The following is a 7,324-nucleotide window of genomic DNA, read 5'->3' as shown; positions in this document are numbered from 1 at the left end:
ATCGTATCAGAATCAGAATCAGAATCAGAATCAGAATCAGAAACAGGTTTATTGCCAAAGAATGAATGAGGAAATTTTTTTGGTGGAAGGTGCAACATTTGGACATGACAAACAACAATCAACGCAAGGAGAGAGGAGGAGAGAGGAGAGGAGGAGGAGAGGAGGAGGAAGGAGGAGAAGGGAGAGGAAGGTGGAAGAAGAGGTGGTAGTGGGTGACAGTCAGTCCGGGGTCCATTGATGAGCCCGACCCCGTCCCGGAAAAGAGTGTGGCGGGAGGTCGTGGTCATGATGGATCAGCCTCCTCCCGAGGAGGGACAGGGGAGTGTCAGGGGTGGAGGGTGACAATCTTTCTGGCCCGCTTCAGTGACCTGGAAGTGAACAGGACCTGGAGGAAGGCAGATTGCAGCCTCTCGGCCGCCGGCGGATGATGCTCTGCAGCCTGCGCTTGTCTTTGGCTGTGGCTGCAGGGTGCCAGGGTGATGGAGGAGCAGATGATGGACTCACGATGTGGTGTAGAACTGTACCATCATCTTCCCAGGCAGGTTGATTCCTCAGCTGCCTCAGGAAGAACATCCTCTGCTGGGCCTTCTTGGAGATGGAGTGAGGTCCTGGGAGATGATGGAGCCCAGGAAGCGGTAGGACTCCACAGCGTCGACGAGTCACACAGGATGAGAGGCGGGTGGGCTGCATTCCTCCTGAAATCCACAACCATCTCCACTGTCTTCAGAGCGTTGAGCTCCAGGTTGTTCTGGCTGCACCAGGTCACCAGGTGGTCAGTCTCCCACCTGTAGGCGTCGTGTGAACTCCTTTGTCGGGGGAGCAGATGTTCATCCAAGCTCGACTCCATCGATCGGAACACGCGGCCGCCGTCGGTGCCGAGAGGTCGGCGCCACTTTGGAACAGAGGCGCGTAAAAACAAGACGTGCCGGAGCGGTCGGTGTTTAGACTCTCGTGGAGATCTGAGCCGACGGACACGCCGCCGCTCTGCAGCTCCTGAGGTTCCTCCTGGCGTCTGAGGGAGAGGAGCCGCCCGTCCTTCAGCTGCCGTCGGCTGCACGACTCACGGCAGGTCGCTGGAGTGAACGACGGTATATTATTATTTATTATCTTCATGTGAATTCGATGTTTGTCACTTGTTTGATGCGAACAGTTCATAATCCAAGTTCTCGAGTCGGGGCAAAACAAACCTCAGTTTATGTTGGAGAGTGGCCGATATTCCCACTCCATTTGAACGCCTCACGCCATCTTTCCCTCTGTCTCCGTGCAGTATTTAACTTCTAAAATGCTCATTTGCTGATGGAGTCAACCACATGGTATCTCTGTGTATCGCTGGAGATCCTGGCAAACTCAGCACTGTACTTTATTTCCCCCTGTATATTTAGTATTTAGTATTAGTATTTAGTTTTTTAGTTTTGTGTTTTGTGTTTTATATTTATTTTCATTGATGCTCTGATGTGCACCGCTGCTGGGATTTTTGAAATGTCCCCACTGTGGGACAAATAAAGGAATATCATATCATATCATATCAACTTCCGCCCTTCTCTCTGTCCACGGGGACATGAAGGAATTCACTAACACGAGTAGAAATCATCCCAGAATAGCTTCTGGAACCGCTGCATGATCCCAACACAACAGAGTCGAGGTTTCAGATGAGCGTGTCCTCTCGCCGGTCACTGTGACAAGAGGAGGCGAGGGCGGCGCACTCCATTCCACTCAGACGGACCGGCACTGAGAGCCTGAAACACTCGGGCCTTTGTTTTGCTCTCCTCCTCCCGTGAGACAAAGAGTGCGAGGGAACCCAACAGGTGAACACAGCGGGCCGCATGTTCCCCGACGGGCCGCCGAGCACGACGCGGGCCGCTGAACCTGACGTCCTGACGCCTGCCTGTCTGTCGCATTCACCCGAGGTGGTCTATTCAGAGTGAGGGACCAGGGGGCACACAGCCCAGGGGGTGTGGACGTCTGTGTGTGTGTGTGTTGGGGGGGAGCGGCAGAGAATGCTTGGTGATGGGTTACCAAAAACAGAGCACCGGGGGACAATAGGACCTCAGGACATTCCTGACATAACCCCAACACACCGGGGAGGAAGTGGAAGGGGGATTTATTGGTGTCAACGGCCCCTCGCCCCGAGAGGAGGGACGGGTGCCTCTTTTGTCCCCTCTGGCGTTGGAGATGGACTGAATCGAGACGCCTCAAACACATACACACATAATCACTCCTTTGAAAGAAGAACCACCAATTAGGGAATGGACATATACGACCATAGAGGTTCAGACTCAGAGGGGGACGGTTTTTGTGTGAGTGTGTGTTGTTGCGTGCTTTCCTGCATGCACTTGTCAATGGGGCCTGAATGTAAAGGGAGAGCCCGATGGGATGCTTTTCAGCTCCGATTGCACAAGGGCTGACCCCATGGGAACACTGCGATGAACTTGTTTGAATCAGAGGGCATTTAGTCTCATTTAGGAATGGTTCATGTTACACTGAGAGACGCCACAATGAACCAGACAATGTCATACGCTGGTAGTTGGCCGGACAATTGTCAAGTGAATTTCCCATAGTGTTACCCAAAACTTTGTATGCGCCACTTAAGACCTCTCTCTCTCTCTCTCTCTCTCTCTCGTTGACTGAAGTACATTTTTATAAAGTCATAATCTTGCTTTAATCCCTCAAAACAAAACAGCATAAACATTGTCCGAACATTAAAAGTCAGATTGTGTTATCTTACGATTGGTGATTTTTTAACTCTTCCCAGAGAAGGCGTGGCTCGGACGAGACCAGTATGCCTATTTTATATTATTGAACTGGTGAGAGGAAACATCCTTTTTAGTAATGGGTGGGCTGGTTTTGAATTGCATTGTAATTATTAACCCAGCCTCCTAACAGCTTATGCACCATATTGAAGGTAAATGTCTCTTTTGTGGAGTGACTAGGGGAGCTGACCACCGGGCTGGACAAAGAGGACGTTTTATCCAAAGACACTTGAGACTTAAACCCTCCAGAAAACATCAACATTGTTCAAAGACTTTATGTAGAGTAGTTGATCAAAAAGTTTAATGAAGTGAACCTGCTGATGACGTTTTAACATACGACCGCTGCTTTTTAATGTTTTATTATACAGCTGTATTAAATCAGTGAAGCAGTCTGCACGGTGTGTTACTCCACTTGTGACACTTCTGACCATCTTCACTGGATCTGGTCTCTGGTCTTATAATTTAACCTGCCCAGCAAACCTCGAAACAGGTGGACGAACGTGTCAAACTAGACCTGTAGTGCCATCTAGAGGTGCCAGGTGGTAGCACCGCTCCCTGGATTTATGAGTATGTTTGCAAGCAGTGTGACTAAACGGTGGTTATCTGTGATCCCGAGCTAGTGGTAAGAAGCTAACCCTTTAATGACCTGTTAAACCAGTATGTTAACCTGCATCTCATTGGTCTGGCATGTAGCTTCATCATCAGATAAACTGACTGATCTCACTCATTTCCAAACAAGCTAAATAACGCATTTTTAATTTAATGCAGGTTGGAAAACTGTTAATTGTGAAGTGATTACGGCAGGTGTCACATTTATCTTGGCCACTATCTCAGTTTATCATCTCACTGATGATAAATGAAGATAGTGACCAAGATAAACGCAACATTAGCTAACTATAAAGACGGCTTTTCACCTGCTGGAGGCGCCGGATGTGGAGTTAATAAGGGGTCACCGAGGTGACGTGGATTCAGGCGTCTGTGCCAAATGTCATGGCGATCCAATAGGTCTCGAGACGTTTCACTGAAGTCGCCATCGTGGTTCCGCTAGAGGAAAAGTCAGCAAACCAAAGTCTGTGCCACATTGTGGACCAAGATATCCAAACAGAAGTTTATAGTTATTTCACATAGAACACGTTGAGCTGCTGGGAGAGCTGGAAGAAAAATCAAAGAATCACCCAAATTGTTGAGAATCATGAACATCCTAGAGATAATTAAGTCTGGACCGTCATGGCATTAACATCCCGAGAGCTTCCTAAGATTATGAACACAACTCTCTGAGGGGTTCATTGTCCCAGTGAAGGACAAACAAAAGCAGACACTTGATCTTCACCTCTCAGAATTGCTTTTGTATCTTTACTTTTTCCACTCGCCCCTCCACGGTCATCCAGTGAATCATAACGCAGCAATAATAATAATTACCACGTTTGATGTTGATGAACTACGGCAGAGGGGAACACTCTAACATGTAAAGCTTTTCCTCAAATAGATTGCACATTTACGTGGCTGTTATTAATCAGCCCGCTCGGATTGAGCCTCCATCGTCCTCCTCTTCCATCTGACTGACTTCCAACACATTCACAGAGAGGCTCTGTAGCCTTGGGTGGCATTGTTGTGGCCGCGCAATTTATTAGCTAATCGACAAGACGGTGCCAGATTATGCCGCTCATGAATATGGAGGCGGAATGAGAACCAGAACGTGAGCGTTCATTAGGGCGCTCCGGCTCTCCGGCTCTTTCTACATCTTCAGAACACACATCGAGTTCAAATGGGAACTCCCAAGCGCTCCCAGCTGGCAACGCTTTGGGATAATGACGCTGGATTCCACACAAATGAAGGGTCCAAATACCACCAGAGAGGTACCTGAACACCCCCCCCCCCCCTCAATGCACAGACATGCATACACGTATGTAAAAACACGCACATATATCCAAGTGACCCCCCGCCCCTCAGTGGGTTATTCCCTCATGCATTCTACACACTGAGTGCAGGGAATGGCCAATTTCCCACCGTCAACCGTGATTGCTGTCAAATGTGAGCAGCTAACCCAAAAATAATCCCACAGCAAGTCACCAGTACCACCCCACACACACACACACACACACACTCCCTAACACACACACACACACTGCCGCCACACATCCTCCGAGTCCTCAGGGCTGCAGATTGGGTTACTGCAGATTCCAGGCTGCGGCCTCAAGGTATCCTCATCTGAAAACTCTCCGCGGTCGAGTCGCCCGTGTGAGCCGGGAAGAGACCACCCCCAGTGGGGGGGGGGGGGGAGAGACCACCTCCAGTGGGGGGGGGGAAGAGACCACCTTCAGTGGGGGGGGGGGAGACCACCTCCAGTGGGGGAGACCACCTTCAGTGGGGGGGGGGAGACCACCTCCAGTGGGGGGATGTCAGGATGATGGATGGGACAATAATACCGGCAGAAGAGCTATTGATAGCTCTCTTTCCTTAATGTTGACATGTTGATACCGCACACCCCAAGCGATGGATGTGAGTGTGTGTGTGTGTGTGTGTCACAGAGCGAGAGACTCTTGCCCTTTACACACACTCACACACACACACACACACACACACACACACGCTGCACAAGGCCGCGCTGGTATCATCCCCATTAATATCTCTTCCGTTCCCACTCTGGGCCTTTGAAGAGGAGTGGCAGCTGAGCCCTGAGTGAGAGGATGTCTACAATAACGCCGACACGCCGCCCGACTTCAGATGAGTCGGCGGAGGGAAAGTAAACAGGCGGGGGTCCCCGAGCGGGGGGGGGGGGGGGGGGCTCAGAGGGGCTCGAGCTGTTTATTTTTACGTCGAACCTCAATGTCATTCCAAGTGCCCTCGGTGCTCTCTCTCTCTCTCTCTCTCTCTCTCTCTCTCTCTCTCTCTCTCTCTCTGTCTCTCTCTCTCTCTCTCTCTCTCTCTCTCTCTGTCTCTCTCTCTCTCTCTCTCTCTCTCTCTCTCTCTCTCTCTCTCTCTCTCTCTCTCTCTCTCTCTCTCTCTCTCTCTCTCTCTCTCTCTGTCTCTCTCTCTCTCTCTCTCTCTCTGTCTCTCTCTCTCTCTCTCTCTCTCTCTCTCTCTCTGTCTCTCTCTCTCTCTCTCTCTCTGTCTCTCTCTGTCTCTCTCTCTCTCTCTCTCTGTCTCTCTCTCTCTCTCTCTCTCTCTCTCTCTGTCTCTCTCTCTCTCTCTCTGTCTCTCTCTCTCTCTCTCTCTCTCTCTCTCTGTCTCTCTGTCTCTCTCTCTCTCTCTCTGTCTCTCTCTTCTCTCTCTCTCTCTCTCTCTCTCTCTCTGCGTCGTTTGACTTCCTTTTCCCATTTTACACCAACACCTTGCCGTAACCTTCCCGATGTCCCCCCCCCCCGCCCCCCCTCTGGGATTCTTGCCAGCAGCAACTAATTACCAGTCGGCCGGCTCCTCTGGGTTTGGCCCACTTCTCCACCGTTGCAGCGTCATGTTTCTGTGTTTCTGTTCCACAGAGCCGTGACCTGAAGGCCGTCAGCAGAGCGGCGTCGGCTCAGCGGGGGTCAGGCGTTTGGGTTTGTGCAAAGCACGGCCATGTTGGATACCGAAGAGCGGATCTCTAACCCTGGTTCATACCGTATGACCACGTACCGCACGAATAAGGTCACCTGTATGGAGGTGACAGGAATAGTAACCAATGGGAGTGGTACAAATGCTCTTAACAATGTGAACTTACCAGTTTAATGAATTTCAGCAATTCTCCAGCGAAGTGTTGCAACAAGGAGACGCAATCGGCGTCGCGCCTGGTAACGCTACAATAATCTCGTTTCAGGATTATGAAAGCCAATCTGGAAATCTAAATGAAAATACAGCAGATTGTAAAGCCCTCTGAGGAAAACGTGTCATTTGTGATATCGGGTTATACTAAATAAAATGAATGTATGTGCTCCCAACATATCACACATCTACAGGTCCACATGTGGATCTAAACTACAACAGGTCCTGGACGTTGACTCTAGAGTCGCTATCAGCAGGTGAGGCCGGAACAAGCCAACCGGAAGTGGCCGACAGGCCGGTGTGCTGCTGGAAAATAATATAATAAATACACATTACATCTCGTGATGCATGCACTTAAAAAGACAGCTTTTAATATGTTCAAACTTAAACAACGTTCTTCTCGTGTGAGCCATATACGTCACTTCCGGTTGTAAATTGCGCAGCGAAGGTTTTAAACGTTTAAACTTTGGTGCCGTTTCCGGTGCTCGCCGCCGGCCTCTGTTCCCGTCCCGCGCTGGTCCACGAAAACACACCCGGGTAAAAGGAACCGGGTTAAATCATTTAATATTATGAGAACGAACGTGAATTGAATGTTACAGAAAATATATATATATGCAAACTTTATGGTGGATCTTTACGCGTTTTCAGCCGCTAGATGGCGCCACCGTACCACTGAAGACCAGGTACGGGGTCTCCGCCCCCCCCCCCCAGCCCCCACGACCCATGCACAAGGTACGCGTCTGTCCTCGCGCCCAGCAGCAGGGGCGCTCCACAGCAGGGTGCCACACAGAGTGAAGCGAGGAGGGAGCCGACGGGCTGACATTTTCTCTCCA

This window comes from Pseudoliparis swirei, chromosome 13 (assembly GCF_029220125.1).
Source record: "Pseudoliparis swirei isolate HS2019 ecotype Mariana Trench chromosome 13, NWPU_hadal_v1, whole genome shotgun sequence".
In the NCBI taxonomy this organism is placed as follows: Eukaryota; Metazoa; Chordata; class Actinopteri; order Perciformes; family Liparidae; genus Pseudoliparis; species Pseudoliparis swirei.
This window is presented reverse-complemented; position numbering follows the sequence as displayed.